The following is a 15,720-nucleotide window of genomic DNA, read 5'->3' as shown; positions in this document are numbered from 1 at the left end:
AAAGTTTCTGCACAGCTAAGGACATAGCCACCAAACTAGAAAGACAGCCAACCATATGGGAAAGGATTTTTACCAGCACAACCACAGACAAAGGCCTAATATCTGTCATCTACAGAGAACTAAAAAAACTAAGCTCCTCCAAGCCCAGTAAACCAATTAGGAAATGGGCAAGGAGCTAAAGAGAGATTTCACAAGAGAAGAGATAAAAATGGCAAAGAAACATATGAGGAAATGTTCAACATCCCTGGAAGTAAAGGAAATGCAAATAAAAACAATCCTGAGATACCACCTCACTCCAGTTAGAATGGTCTATACTCTGAACTCAGGCAACAACAAATGCTGGAGGGGGTGCGGGGAAAGGTCAGGAGAGCGCGGGAGCCTAGAGACCCTGACATCTGGCGCCCATTGTAGGGCTCGAGGATGTATGGAGTGAAACTATCGACGGGCCAAGCCAAGCAGGCTCCGATGTGAGGGTATCCCTGAGAAGATGGGGTAGGCTCAAACTCAGCATGATGATCAGGCACTTAGAGCACTGAGATTCATGCTCCAAAGCATAGGTTTGAAGATCTCGGACTCCCAGGCCAAGAGGGTCTGGGAAGCGTTGAAGTGCACAGCGCCCCGAGTGGCATCTGCCAACCTTTTCAGCTGGGATACTTGGGACGGCATTGGAGGGAAATTAGCTTAGGAGAAGAGCCCCCTCCTGGACTCTACTCAATCCTCTCTGCCCTTAGGACTTGCCTTTCCCCAATCCCCTTAAGGAGAGCGACTCGGCCGGGGAAGCATCTGCGGAGGAACATCTTGGATGGGGGAGAGGGAGCCCTCCTGCTGCCCAGGAGGAGAGGGATGAGCCTGGGCCAAATCCCCCAGGTCCCGAGCCAAACGCCCCTGCCCCAGAACACGTGGTGGATGGGCAAGGCGGAGGATGGCCTCCACCATAGCCGTCCCCCCGCCGGACGCTCCCCACCACCTTGTGCGAGCCTGGGACAGCCTGCTAAGCCACCTGCTCATGGCCTTGGCTCATGCTTACCATGCATGGCCTTCCCAGTGAATGCTAACCTGGGACGCAATAGGCCGGCCCGGTGGTGCCCCTGGGAAGCCCAGGATCTTAAAGAACTTAAAAAGGCAGTTTCCAAAGATGGACCTAACAAGCCCTGGGCTGAAACCATCTTCCAAGGTCTGGCTCATCAACAGTACATCACCCAGGATTGGCAAAACTTAACTAAGGCCGTACTCCTGGCAGATTGTACCTAAAATGTTGTGCTATTTTTTAACGACAAGTGCCATGCTCAGGCTGAGAGAAATCAAGCTGCTAATCCCCCAGTCCCTTTAACCTCTGGAATGTTGTCAGGGCCCAATGATCAATTCTCTACAGGCCTCCAACAGGCTGCTATTCCTGCCCCCTATCAAGAGCAGGTGCGGGCCCTGGACTGCCGGCATGGAAAAGGGCCCCTCAGAGCCCCCAATAACAGGAATTACTCAAAGGGCTACAGAGGACCTTGCCACCTTTATTGACAGGGTAGAAAAGAGCCTCCAAAGGAAGTTCCCTCCTGGGCCCCTGTGGGACCACTTTGTTAAGATGTTGGTTTGGGAGGGAATGACCACAGACCACAAACTAGCCTGTGCAGGGATGAAGGCTAGAGCTATGGAAGTGTGGATAGTTGCCACCAAGGTTGTTGGTACTCAGGCCAATCAGTCACAGTTGCTGGCTGTAGCCTTACAGGCCCAGATGGATTCGTTTGCCCTTGCCCCTTGCTGTGGAGTACACAAGGGGGTCTATTTTGGGTGTAGCCAACTGGACCACTTTAAGAGGGAGTGTCCTACAGGCTGAGTAAAACCTGGTGCCTCACAAGGACATCCCTCAGGCCAGGCTAAGAGGCAACCTAAAACACCCTGCCCCCAGTGCAGGAAGGGACTTCATTGGCAAAGGGAGTGTAGGTACAAATTTGACATTGAGGGGAAGCCTTTAAACTGGTAGCAGGGCGCCCTCCAGCCCCACCACCCAAAGGAGGCGACCAAACCAGTGACCCACCTGGGGTCCACTGGACAGTCCCAATAGTCCTGGGAGTTAGGCCAAAAATAGACATCTTTATAACAGGGAAAAGGTTTCAATGTTTGATTAACACCGGAGCAGACCGAACAATATTAAGAAAAGAGGAGGTTCACCCACAATGGAGGCTGATCCCTGGGCCTCTGGTGTTGGGGATGGGGGGTGGTGCTAGGTCTGAGGAAACCAGGGACTGGCTTACCTGGAGGGATATAGATGGTAGTCAGGGAGAAGTACACCCCCTGGTGGCGTCCGGATTAACAGCTAATCTGTTGGGACAGAATATTTTGCCTGAAGAGCTAGAGTGGTAGCCAATGACGGGTAAGATCTCCGGGGGGGGGGGGGGGGCGACCTAAGACAGGCACACTCTCAAGTAGGGCAACCACCTGCTGATAAAAACAAAAGGGGGTGATGTGGGGCACACCTTGCATTATTAAGAGGCAATTAGTTGGCCCTACCTGTTTTCCCAGCCCTGGGGCCACGTGGCTGTTACGTGGAACCCAGAAAGGCAGTTCTAGCTGGCCCCGCCTCCCAGTCTTGGGACCACGTGTGGCCGAGATGGTGCCTGGTGATGAACCCGGAGGCAGTCCTGTGGGCTGCCTCTTAGGATTGGTCCCTCGGCCCTCCACCTTTGATGGACAGCTCAGGCATCCCTCCAAAGCCCCTATGTAGGTGCACATACTCCTCCCCTTCTGCCACTCTCTGACCAGTTTAAGAGCGGCGCCCTCCTCCCAATAAAGTGAGACTTGGCATTGACTAGCTCCCAGACTGTGTTTGTCCTCCGGTAAAAGGGGGGCTGGGTGTGGGCAGTCCATCTACCCTTTCCTCTTCTTGGCTCGCCCAGTTGGGGCCTGTTTTCCCATCTCTCCCACAGGTCAGGAGAGTGTGGGAGGCTAGAGACCCTGACAAAAGAGAATTTTTGAAATATGAGTAAACACATTCTATCTACAGGTGTTCTTCATTAAAATATCAAAACAAGAAAATGACAGCAGTGATGGGGGGATAGTATTAGCACTCTTTAGCAAGGTTTAATATTTTAAAATATTAAACAAATTTTTGATTAGCCATATCAAAGCCAAAAACTGGTAGGGATATATTAACAATAGTCTTATAATAGATCTCAATAGGACTCCAGTACCTAGTCCTTCACTGTCAATTAGTATGTATGTAATTTCTGATTATCATTTTTCCAAATAATTTACAGTCTAGCTTTGAAAAACAATGACAATGTTTTGAAATGTTGCAAATTAACTGTCTCTCTATAATCCATAACAAATGATACCATAAAAATATGATGTTAAATTTTTAGTTGAACATAATTTTCCTTGGCTGAAAAAAAGCATCAAAATATAACTATGTGCAAGGTGAGTTTCTAATATAAAAACAAAGAGAAAGTCTATCTAAGCTAGACTATTCAAACAACAAAATAATCATTCAATATTATGAGAGGTCTTATATACAGTTCTCCTAAATATTGCCCTAGTGATGTATTTTTATTCCCCTAGGAAAGTGAAATACATTTTTAAAAAAGGAACAGATATTTATCAGGTTCCTTGGTATTGGTTTTAGTGTGTATTGTGCATATGTTTAAATGTGTGTGTGCTGTCTATTAAAAACTGGCCACTCAGGCCATGCCCAATACCTCACATCTAATACCAGCTATTTGTTTGGGGTTTGTTTTGTTTGTTTTTCCTACATTTTACTGGCATCAATTCGTTTTACAAGAGGATTTCATTTTGACATGTCCATACATGCATACAATGTAACTTAACCAGTCTTACCCCCTCCATCACTCTCCCTACCCTCTCTGCCCCTTACTGAGCCAACTTTAACAAGCTTTATTGTTCCATTTCCGTACATGTATATGCAATATTTTGAAAACATTCACCCTCTATGTTGTCCCTCCTCACACCCACTAGTACCTATCTTCAGACCAAGGCATTTTTTACATTCCTATTGTTCATTTTGTTGGTACTTCATGTATGTTCAAAGAGGCTTCACTTTATATTTTCTATTTTTCTGAATACTTACTTATTTACTGTCAAAGTGATGTACAGAGGGGTTACAGTTTCATACATAAGGCAGTGGTACATTTCTTGTACAATTTGTTACCTCCTCCCTCTTTTCCCCTCTTCATCCTCCCCTTTCCCTCTCCACCCATGGGTTGTTCAGTTGATTTACACCAAACGGTTTTGTAAGTATTGCTTTTGGAGTCGTTTGTCTTTTTATCCTTTGTCTCCCATTTTTTATATTCCCTTTCCCTTCCCTAGTTCTAATACAAGTATATATAGTATCCAGGGTACTCATATGAGATACAGTGATAGTGCAGGAGCAACCACAGGAAGGGGATACAAGAGAATCATCAACAAAAAAAAGCAATGTTTTCACATGACATATTGAAAGTGATTAAAACAATGATATAACACTTGTTTCCATAACATGGAGTTCATTTCACTTAACATCATCTTATGCGTTCATAGGGGCATAGCTATTAGGCTCTTGTGATCCTCTGCTGTGACTAGCCTAAACCTGTGCTAACTATTCCCTATGAGGAAAACCATAGAGTCCATGTTTCTTTGGGTCTGGCTCACTTCACTTAGTATAATTTTTTCCAAGTCCTTCCATTTCCTTATGAATAGGGCAATGTCATTCTTTCTAATAGAGGTATAAAATTCCATTGTGTATATGTACCACATTTTCCTTCTCCATTGGTCTACTGAGGGGTGTCTGAGTTGGTTCCATATTTTAGCAATGACAAATTGTGCTGCAATGAACAATGTTGTGCTGGTGGGTTTAGTGTGTTCTTGTTTGTAATCATTTAGGTTGATGCCCAAGAGTGGGGCTGCTGGGTCATAGGGGAGCTCTATTTTTAGCCTTCTGAGGAATCTCCATACTGCTTTCCAGAGGGGCTGAAAAAGTTTACATTTCCACCATCAATGTAGTAGGGCTCCCTTTTGGCCACATCCCCTCCACCATTTGTTATTGTTAGTTTTCCTGATAATGGCCATTCTTACTGGGGTGAGGTGGAATCTCAATGTTGTTTTTATTTGCATTTCTTTTATGGCCAATGATGTAGAGCACTTGTTCATGTGTCTCTTGGCCATTCTCATTTTCTCTTCAGAGAAGTCTCTTTTTAGGTCTTTAACCCACTGTTGGTTCTTTGAGGTTTTGTTTTGGAGGAATTTAATTTTTTTAGTTCTGCATATATTTTAGATATGAGGCCTTTGTTCCTTGTATGGCCTGTAAAGATCTTTTCCCAGTTTGTGGGCTTTCTTTTTGTCTTGCAAGCTATGTCCTTTTCCCTGTAGAAGCTCTGCAATCCAACCTTTCTTTGATTCATTGCATTTCTAGGCCTTTGTTAAGGAAGTTTCCCCCTGTGCCAAGGAGCCTAAGTATTTCTCCTACTCCTTCTTGTAGTGTTTTCAGGGTATCTGTTTTTATTTCAAGGTCTTTGATTCTTTTGGAATTGTTTTTGGTGCAGGGTGATATATAAAGATCTCGTTTTAATTTGTTGCAGGTGTTGAACCAATTTTTCCAGCATCATATCAGCTATTTGGAAAATATAAATAAGAGAAACATTATTTAGATATAATTTCTACCTTACTGAAATTACATTGAAGTGTACAAGGAAGGGCTGGGATGTAGCTCAGTGGCAAAAGTGCTTGCCTAGCAAGTGCAACATTCTTGTTTCCAACCCCAGTACCAAAAAAGAAAAGACCAAAAAAAAAAAGTACAATTTAGAAAAAAAGAAAACAATACAAGGAAGTCCTTACAACTTGTGATCAGATTCAACAATACTATAATTTACAATTCTCCTAGCATTCCTATTTGCTCTAAACACAGACATTCTCTCTTTGTCTTTGTCTGTCAGTCTCTCTCCTTTACCATTCTCTCTAAATTCAAACACAGACACCTAAAGTCTCCCCCCACCTCACATTCTCTTTTCATACAGGCTTGCACACACACACACACACACACACACACACACACACACACACACACACACAAAATCTCTCAGTTTCTTCAGCTTATTTCCCTATTGGTTGGCTTCCTGTGATAAATAGGTTTCACTTCACACTTATTCACACAATGATTCATTAATTTACTTAGTAGGACATGTGGTTTTATGGATTATAATTTTATTCATTACTAACTTATTGATACTGGCATTTATTTATTTAATATTTAACTATAATAATCTCAATTTTCATTATTAAGACTTCCCTTGATATTCCCTGTTCTTTGGTCAATCTTTGTGTTTCTTAAAAACTTGTATGTTTAAATCCAAATGCCAAAGTGATGGTACTTAGAGATAGGGCCTTTGTCATGAACAGATGTTTTAGGAAGAGCTCTAACAAATGGAATTAATGATCTTAATATAGCCCTAAGGGTATATAAAATGACAATGGTTGTCTATAAGCCAGACAGAAGATCTAGAGACCCCAGATAGGAGGAGCAGAATGTCAGGCCGAGATCCCTTGTCCTACAATGTGGAGAGGATTGCAGGAGCTGTTACAAAATTCTTTGCTAGGTCTAATCACTCCCTAAGCTAACTTCAATGTTGTTTTTTTTCTTTCTCTCTATGTCTCTGTTGTCCTTATGAATCTAAATTCCTGTTGGGTATGTGCTTAGTGCCCTACTCCAAGGACCTATCACAATGCTCCCAGCTGTCAAGTGGTGCTAATAAATGTAGGTAGTTTGTTGAGCTGATAAATTTTATAGTCTATGTTAATGTCTGAGATACTCTGCTGGAAAATATACTTGATGCTCTTTAGAACACTATAAACAACCATTATTAATATGTTATATTTTAGTATTTAAATATAAGTTTATCTATAATTGTATATCTTCACAAGGAAAAAAGATTTCAGAAAATTTAGTAAACTATAAACAGTATTATTCATTGAAGTTCTGTGAGTATGATGGTTTTTTAAAATGCTCATTTATTCAGCCATGACTAGTATTTTTTGGTGTTTCACCCATTATAAGGTCAATGAAGAATAATAATATTTAAAAGATGCAGTCTTTGAACATTTCTTCACACAAAATCATTAAATAAAAAGACTTTAGCCAAACATACTGACAAGATTATAATAGCTCTCATAATCTAACTTACATTTACTCTGTAATTACCTAGGGAAAGGTGCAGAAGTGTAATTCATTGATGTTGTAGAATAGCAAACAAAGAGATCGTAATGAAACGGTGAATTGGGAGGTAAAAATTAGTCACTGCTACTCTTGTTCTTTTTGATACCATCGACACTAGGCAAAGTAAAAACAAAAAATATCACCTTCATTTTCACACAACCTTTCCAGGAGCACTTTCTTCATCCTCCTGTTTTAGAAAGCTATGGTTCTTCTCTGTCTTCTATAATACAAAATGCAGGCAAAGTCAATACAAACAAACCATGAACAGCTTTATCACAAAATAATTGGAATTTCAGAATTGATACACCAATAATTTGTATTACATGAAAAAAATTATTGAGCAGGGGAAAATTTAGAATTTATTACCTAGCAATCATATACATTAGAATAATTAATGTTCAAATTCAAATTAGACAATCACCTATGAAGGTTTTTAGTCTTAATGACTATACTACTCCATGTGTCATATATGAAAGATTTTCATTCATTAACTAATTCTGGAAAAACTCAAAAAGATCATTGAATATCTTTACATGACTTTCATGTTTACATGAAATAGTATTCCATATATTTTAATGAAAAAGTATATTTTAGTTTCCAAATTTTTACAACATTCAGAAATTTCACAGAATAAAATCATTTTTATTCTTAAGTCTTATATGTTGGGCAACATCATACCTAAACCACAGGGCTAGCTGAAGTAGTGAGGAAGATTCTGTAGCTATAATATTTAGTGCTATGTGTAAGCTATAGTATATAGCTTACATATATAGCTTATATAGTATATAGCTTATAGTATATAGTATATAGAATATAGTAAAGAACCACTATTTTTGTGTTTTACTATTATTATTTTTATATGGACCTCCATGTTGATTATCATAGTAGATATTATAAAAAAACCTAAAAATTTATATTTCTATTTTTTCTATCCTATGAACCTGCCTTACCAAAGAGTATAAATCAGTATCTGAGAGCAATACCTGCAGATATTTACTGCAGCTCTGTTTACAATAGCCAAGCTGTGGGATCACTCTATATACACAATAGCAAATGAGTGGGTGAAAAAAATATGCTGTATATGCATTATGGATAATTATCTAATCATAAAGGGAAAATATATTATGTCCATGTCTTCTTATTGATGCAAGATTCTAATAATTACCTTATCTTTACCCCATGGATTATCACAAAATCATAAATTATTATCCAAATCTGATCTTCTAAAGGAATGCCACTAGAATGTCATGTTTTTTAAAAAAATCTTTTATGTGTAGCCAGAAATGCTGTCTCATGCCTGTACTCCTAGCTATTCACAATGAGTCTCACTTATTCAAGGCAAGCTCAAAAATAACAGCACTGTAGGCACCCGTGGCTTGCACCTATAATCATAGCTATTCAGGAGGCTCATACCTGAAAGATCACGATTCAAAGCCAGACCAGGTAGAAAACTCCAAGACATTCTATGTCCAATTAACCAACAAATATCATGGCATGAGTAGAGGCATGGCTCAAATGGTAGATATGTGAAGAAATAAAAATAACACCTCAGCTAGAGGTGAAAAGAAGTTAGAACCTTATACAAGAACCTCTATGTACATAGAGCATGAACTTAGACTTACACATACACACCCACACCCATGCCTGAGTCCATTAAAATTCAATTCTCCACTTCTCTTGGCAATAATTTTTAAAAGAGACAACTAACTAGAGGTAATAAGAAGTAATCTTTTTTATGATGATAAAGTGGAGGGGAATGAACGGAAGAGGTTATTATAATAAAACTTTGAAAAACTGAAGCCTAGATGTGTAGTTCTGCCTTCGTTGAGAAAAGACAGTGCCATATAGATAATAAAGAAACATGTTTAGCTAGAGTTTCTCTAAAATAAAATAGGATAACTGTGTGAATTTAGAAAGGGTTTATAAATTACCTAGGTGAAATACAGATTATATTAAATATGCAAGTTATATAAACAAGAATATTTAACAATATGCAAATTAATATACCACTATATTAAATATTCAAGTTAAGCAAATGTTATTCAAAGTTCCTTGCATCTCAATAAACCAAAGTGCACTTTGTTTCTGAAAATTGGTATAGAAGTAGATGGTTCTCATAACACAAAATTCAGGACATAAAAGTTAAAACCTATATAAAATGAAAAATTAAAGTTCAGATATTTTTTGTAGCATTATACATAAAGCAAAACAACAGCTTTTGAGTCTGTGTAATAATGTAAAATAAATTGTAAGGCTTCCATGAAATAGAAATAAATGGTAAATGACATTTTTACATAATAATCATTTTGTTTCTTTACATTCTTCATTAAATAAAATAACTGAAGTCCTAAATTTCCCATAATGTTTTTAATTCCTTAATTCCCAATTTTACCATCACTAATAACTGCAGCAGAAGCTAAGAGAACTATGATTCTCTTTTATAAATAATTGCCTCAAATGAATGAACATTGTCTGGCTATGTAATTCAAGATCTGGACCTTAAAATGGAAGAAATTATGTAAGCATTGGTTGGCATTCTATATCAAGCAGAAAAAAAGGGAAGAATCATGAAGCAAGGAATATAAAAGTTCTTGAAGGGCCAAAACCTGGCTGGAATGAATATGTAAGCAACCCTACAGTGTAGTTGATAGGTATATCTCTGTTACCACAACTTTCTGCACAGCCTTGAAGGCGTATATTTGGCCTTTAGAACCATTGTCTTGTGCTAGTTTGAAGAAAGCAGCAATACAAGATCCCTATCATATACTTGACTGCTTTCTGGCCCAAGTGTGTCTGAATTATTGCATCCAGATAATAAATTTTGGTTGCCACTGTCCCTGGAATGAGGCCTGTTATCTTGTGTGAAGCATTAAAGCATAATGTCTTATGTAAAACATCAAAGCAATTAAAAAGTTGCCAACTCACAGAATATGACAAATCTCCACTGTAGACCAGTGTATAGTGTAGACCATGTAATCCACAGTAGACAAAAATGCAGTTTTTCTCCAGTACAAGGCCTCTGATTGCAGTTTTTCCTTCTATGTTCCTACTCCCCCTTTGTTCTTTTTTTTAAATTTATTGTCAAAGTGATGTATAGAGGGGTTACAGTTTCATGCATAAGAAAGGGAGTACATTTCTTATCAAACTTGTTACCTCCTCCCTCATTTTTCTCCCTCCTTCTGCCCTCTCCAACTCCCACCCCCCCCCCACCCTTGTGAGTTGTACAGTTGGATTAAGGCATATAGTTTTCTAAGTATTGCTGTTGCATTGATTTGCAATTTACCCTCTCTCTCTCCGTTTTGATGCCTACTCCCTTTTTAATCAAATTAGCAAACCTGTCTGATAGGTCCCAGGAGCATAATTTTCTCATGCTGTCTTTAAACCACATTCCTCTGCTGTGACATTTCCCTGTTTCCTGTCCTGCCCTTGGATGTTAACAGCCAGTACTTTCCCCAGAGATCCACTTGGCTCAAACAGAATTGCAACCTCTCTCTTTGTGTTACTTTGGACACAAAGGGGCACTCACTTAGAAAGCAACACCAGAGTCTGTCCCTGTGTGTCTGTCTCATTGCATTCAAAACTCTGCCATCTTAAGTTGAATCTCTAGGTCTTACCTCTTACCTTAAGACTCCTCAAATGTTTTTTTGTTTTTGTTTTTCAAATAGTTTTTGCCAATACTCTCTAATTGTCCCCTTGAAGCTCTTCACACTGAGCTTAAGGCAAATGGGCAGCAGTTTAGGAAAGAGGAAATGTGTCTGATAGCAACAGTGAAATTCAAAGGAGCCCTGTGTGCTAGCTCCATGCCTCCTGTCATGGCAAATTTGAGACAGAGGGCTGGGGATATAGCCTAGTGGCAAGAGTGCCTGCCTCGGATACACGAGGCCCTAGGTTCGATTCCCCAGCACCACATATACAGAAAACGGCCAGAAGTGGCGCTGTGGCTCAAGTGGCAGAGTGCTAGCCTTGAGCGGGAAGAAGCCAGGGACAGTGCTCAGGCCCTGAGTCCAAGGCCCAGGACTGGCCAAAAAAAAAAAAAAATTGAGACAGAAAGAGCTCCATGTTTCCCTCCTGTTGTATCTAAGTTGGGACAGTCTCCATGAAATTTCTCTGTGGATAGCTTTTCCTCCATCAATTGATAGATATGAGCAACTGTAGACCCCACAAATCATGCTGCATCACTGATTTCCAAAGCTGTCCATGGAGGCATTCTGCAACCTGTATTTTGTACAAGAACTTTTTCTCCTCGGCTTACTTTTAGTACTTAAGGATAGAATCTTTTCCCAAGTGGCTGTTGAATCATTACCATTACTTTTTTAATAATTAAGAGAAAATAATCTATTAACAATTAATTGGGGTAAATGAAAGAGGACTCTCCTTGCATAAATGAAGGTAAATTGTGCATGTTTAGGGAAGACTTAGTGAAGTACTTTAAGCTTTAAGAAAAGTAATCAACAAAAGTGAAAATATTTTTATCAAAGTGTGACCAGAAATGATTAAGAAATTCTCTGCAGATTAGAAGCACAAATAAGAAGCAGTATTCATCCCTGAGTAAATTAATATCCATGTATGTATTACCTTATTCATAAAAAGGGAACAATCTATTACAGCAAGCCTGTTGATTAGAAAACTAGATTTTAAATAATTCCCAGTAATTATTTCTTATTATTAACTAAACATACATCATCCCTTTCTCCAAGGCCAAAATGTTTCAATAGACACCAATTATTTGTATGTTATCCTCAGTGGTGACCACCATATAAAGGATATATTTTGAACACAGTCTGCATGGAGAATGATATACTGGTTTTTTTAAAAAGATATTAATATACTTAGGAACTAAAGAATTGAGAACTGTTTTATTCAACTAATCAGTTTCTAGTTAATGTAGTATTATTAGAGTATCTAAAGCATCTTAAATTTAGCTTTTGACTATCTATATTACCTAATATGAAAGGAAGAAAGGGAAAGTTTTATATACAGAGGGGAAGAAGTGTTGTATGAAGACAATAAATGTGGAAGTCTGAAATTGGTTAGAAATAAAAGAATTATGGTTCTTATTTTTGATGAGTCATATTGTTCAAGAAGAGGGGTGTCTGAATATGGAATGAGATTGTTTTAATTTCTTGATCTTATCCTAGAGGCCTTTTAATATATTACTTATATCTTTTATTCCACTTGAAGAAAGAAATGATCTGACCTCTAAGAGGCACATTTTCAATAAATTCCATAAAACAGCAGGAGAGAATGCAGATTGAAAATGCAGTTCCAGCATCTTGCACTTTAAAAAGCTTTTAAAGCCTGTCTCATGCATTTATCTTTTAACAAAGATGAATGCACAAGACACCTCGTATTCTACCCTGCTTGGGAAGGCAGCGATAATGTTAAATCAATGGTACAATGATCAAAAATGCGAATGGAATCAATATTCTGATCAATTGAATTGCTTTAGATATTAAAATGTAATTATTCCAGAACAAGTATGCATTAGCTGAAAGAAGAAGGTGTCTGACTTCTCTAATAACTTTCACTTTAAGTATTGACAAATTCGGTTCACAAATAAAATAACAAATTTTGAGGAATCATATTGAGCACAAAGTTATAAAATGTGTCTGGTATAGATAAAAATACAATTATATTCTTTCACACATGGCTCTCTAAAGGGAGATTTTCCCCACAGAATAGAAGTGAGTCTAATTTATTATCACATTTTGTAATAAAATGCAGGCATTTGAGTAAAAAATGAATAGAGCAGAGGTCCTACCCTCAGCTCCAGACATAAATTAGGACTGCTTGGCGGCCATCACAATGCATCGATTTCTGGCTGCAGGTGAGTGGCGCTGTAGGTAGAATTAGAATTGGTCCCTGACCTTACAGAACTTACATTCTGGTTAGAAAACCAAACCTAAACATATAAAACAATGAGGAAAAGTTACAGAGCAGAATAAGCAATGAAAGCTAAGTTTTATTGGCAGCTTACAATGAGCCAGATACTGTTCTAAGCACTTTGTACATTGCAGTGAATCTGTTGGTTGACTGCCTAGTTCTCCCGTTGTAGCTTGGTGTGCTCAGCACCTAGATGATGTATGTGTTGGCTGTAAATTCTTCAAGCTCCCCAATTCTCTGGGGGGAAAATGCCTTTACTAAAAAGCAAGCACACCAGGCTGAGAATGTATGCACCACTACCATATCTCCTGAAGAACCAGCTGTATCCAGCCAGTGGCTGACACACAGGGGCATACAAAAGCTTACTTCTTGCCAAAGGAATAATCAACCTTGGTAAATTCAGGTTCGTGAATCTTTATGATAGAATCATGCTTGAGACATTCTCTGCCCCATTCTTTCTCCTTTCCTTTTCTCTCCCTCCACTGAGACCTTTATTCCTATAAATAACACAATATTCCAGCTCTGCTTCTAGGAAGATAGACATAAGACACACATGTGAACTCTTTTCATATTTGCAACAACACCATGAGGAATTTACTACTTTCATATCTATTTCACTACTGGAAAAAATAAGCTGAGGCCCAAAGAGATGATATGTTTAAACAAATGACTCAGTGTACACGGGATAAATCTTTTCTTTGATCTCAGACAGCCAAAGCAGGAGACAATTGTTAACTTCTACCTGCTAACACAGTGTTTGCTGAACAAATGCCTCATTCTGGAAGGTAGAGAGAATGCTGGATCTAGACAACAGAGATGGGTTTTAAGGTGAATGCTTTAACTTTCCAACCTTGTGCTTGTGAATTATTCACTTAACTTGATAGAACATATTTGTTAAGTAGGAACCATCATCTGAAGCTCTTGGATAACAAAATGAAATCAAATTCATAGCTTACAACTGACATTCAAGAAAGCTAGTAAAATTTCATCTGGGAATATCATGATTCCTTTAAAAAGCATTTGCTTCTTATAAAATGTCTTATTTAGTCATCTCTTTAAGTCTTAACAATGGTTTTGTGATTAAAATGTCATTGAATATATTTTATTGATTTAAAACAATGAAGCTCTGGAACATTCAGAGAGAAAAGCAAGAATGAAAGACATCTTACAACTATTCAGTACTTTTATCTCAATGTCACAGGTATGTAAAAGAATGAGGTATGATTTGTGGATATTTGAGAGATTACTAGATTATTACTACTAGGTAATTCTTCTCTTGCATTCTGAATTAAATATCATCCTTAAAGTGGTGCTATTATTTCCACAGACAAAACAAAGGTGAGACCCTATGGGAGTTTATAAAGGCAAGCTCAGGAGACATTTTATTAAGGATGGACAACTGAGCTCAATTTCCTTTTCTACCACAAAGGAAAATGCACTGAGTACCTTTTTAAATTTATATTTTAGTGTAAAAATGAAAGTTATATAAGTTAATCATGATATATATGTAGAGAGAGATTATACATTATGGAGTGGTTAGGTTATATTATGTCTATAAGCTCATATATGTCTTTTGTGGTGAAAATATTAAATATATTATTAGCAATTTTCAAGTACTCATGGGATATAATAATATGTGGTAAATAGTGGTGATTCAGAGTTTGCTTATACCTTACTAGATTTCTTTTAATGTTTTGCCAACATACCCCTCATCACTGACACCCCTAGTCACTATTCCATTCTATTGAATAACTTTTTTGTTTCATCTCATGGAAAAAAATGTGGAAAGACAAAGACAAAGAAATATCATAAGTGGAAACATGAAGTCAATGTCAAAGTACATTGCTAGCCCAAGCAGGGAGGTCCATAAGACTTGTACCTCCAATTTATCACCCAAACATCCAGAAATAAAGCTCTGGCTCAAGTAGAAGAACCCTGGCTTTCAAAGACAGGGCCCAGACCCTGAATTCAAGCTCCAAGACTGGCATAGAAACACACACATGCACACACACACACCCACACACACACGCACACACACACACAATAGGATTCTGAAAGAGAGCTATGGAATGTAGGCTAAAATGCTCATTTGGGACAGATCTTGTATGAGGGAAATTTTCTAGGCTAGGAAAATCAAAATTGGAAATAAAACTCCAAATTTATTGGAACATGTCAACGAAATTCTCAATCAGATATTCAGCAACAACAAGGGAAGCTATTAGAAGAAAAAGTGTTTATTTCCATGAGATGTTGAAAATAGAAAGTAAGAAATCATAGCAATAGGATGATAAAGATTTATCCAAACTTTCCAAGCAAATTTCTCTGTTAAAGCAGTATCATATTGATAGAATTTCTGCAAGCCTATTGCATGTCAAAATCAGTGCTAGCATACACTATGAATGCTCCCAATAACCTTGCCCATTTCTCATTATAGTACAGGCTTCTTTAACCTAGGCACTATTGATAGTTTTGGATAATTTTCTGCTGTGGAAAGGGGAGACTTTCCTGTTAGCAGGATATTTAACATCAAATATTCATAGTCTGCACTTCATAGCAAATCCACTACTGATGTTGTGGAACCAAAAATAAAAGACTTCACAACCAAGTGGCTTCCTGGTGATAAAATTACCTATGCACAACAATAG

The sequence above is a fragment of the Perognathus longimembris genome, chromosome 3, assembly GCF_023159225.1.
Source record: "Perognathus longimembris pacificus isolate PPM17 chromosome 3, ASM2315922v1, whole genome shotgun sequence".
NCBI classification, from domain to species: Eukaryota; Metazoa; Chordata; class Mammalia; order Rodentia; family Heteromyidae; genus Perognathus; species Perognathus longimembris.
Note: the sequence above shows the minus strand (reverse complement) of the source record.